Below are 682 nucleotides of genomic sequence, written 5' to 3'. Positions count from 1 at the left end.
TTTTTTCTTCCCTGAGCTTTCGGAAATGTGGTTGCGAGGTAAGTGGCACTGCAGCGGTTAGAGGGTGTCTGACCGGTGTCTGGCCACGTGAGGCAGCCGTGTATACGTGGAGCAGCCCCGAGCTCTTCCGGGGTCTCAGGCTCTGGAAAGGGCGGGCTCAGACTGGAAGCCCACTTATGGATGCACGGTGGAATCTGTCACTTCTAACCCGGTGTCCCCCCTTTTTCCCATTCATAGTGTCCTCTCCCTGTGTCAGAGGGCTTGAGGTGTGAAATGGTTGTGAGGATAACTGGGTTAGTATGAATAGGAGTAGAGTGACTTGTTTAATTAGTGGGATGTAGCCTCTAGGCTTTGGCAGAACCCAGAGGGTTTTCCTTTCTGTGCCAGGGACCAAAGGGACCAAAGCGCTGCTCTGTGCCCATAGCAGAAAACGTCCTCCCTCATTACTGGGGCAGTGGGCTAGCCCTTGTGTTTTGCAGGTAACTCTGTCTGGGACCTGTGCAGGTGATTCAGTGACAATTTGTCTTCCATTTTGGGATTGGTTTCCTTGGGGAAGTCTGGGGTTCCCCTTGGTTCCTTTGATAGAACCTCATCAACTCATTTATGAATTCATTTATTTATTCAAAATATCTTGGGCACTTACTCATTAAATATTCCAGTGGCCTCTGAGAGGTGGAGTGGC

This window comes from Sturnira hondurensis, unplaced genomic scaffold (assembly GCF_014824575.4).
Source record: "Sturnira hondurensis isolate 20B ecotype Veracruz unplaced genomic scaffold, ASM1482457v3 Scaffold0000880, whole genome shotgun sequence".
In the NCBI taxonomy this organism is placed as follows: domain Eukaryota; kingdom Metazoa; phylum Chordata; class Mammalia; order Chiroptera; family Phyllostomidae; genus Sturnira; species Sturnira hondurensis.
This window is presented reverse-complemented; position numbering follows the sequence as displayed.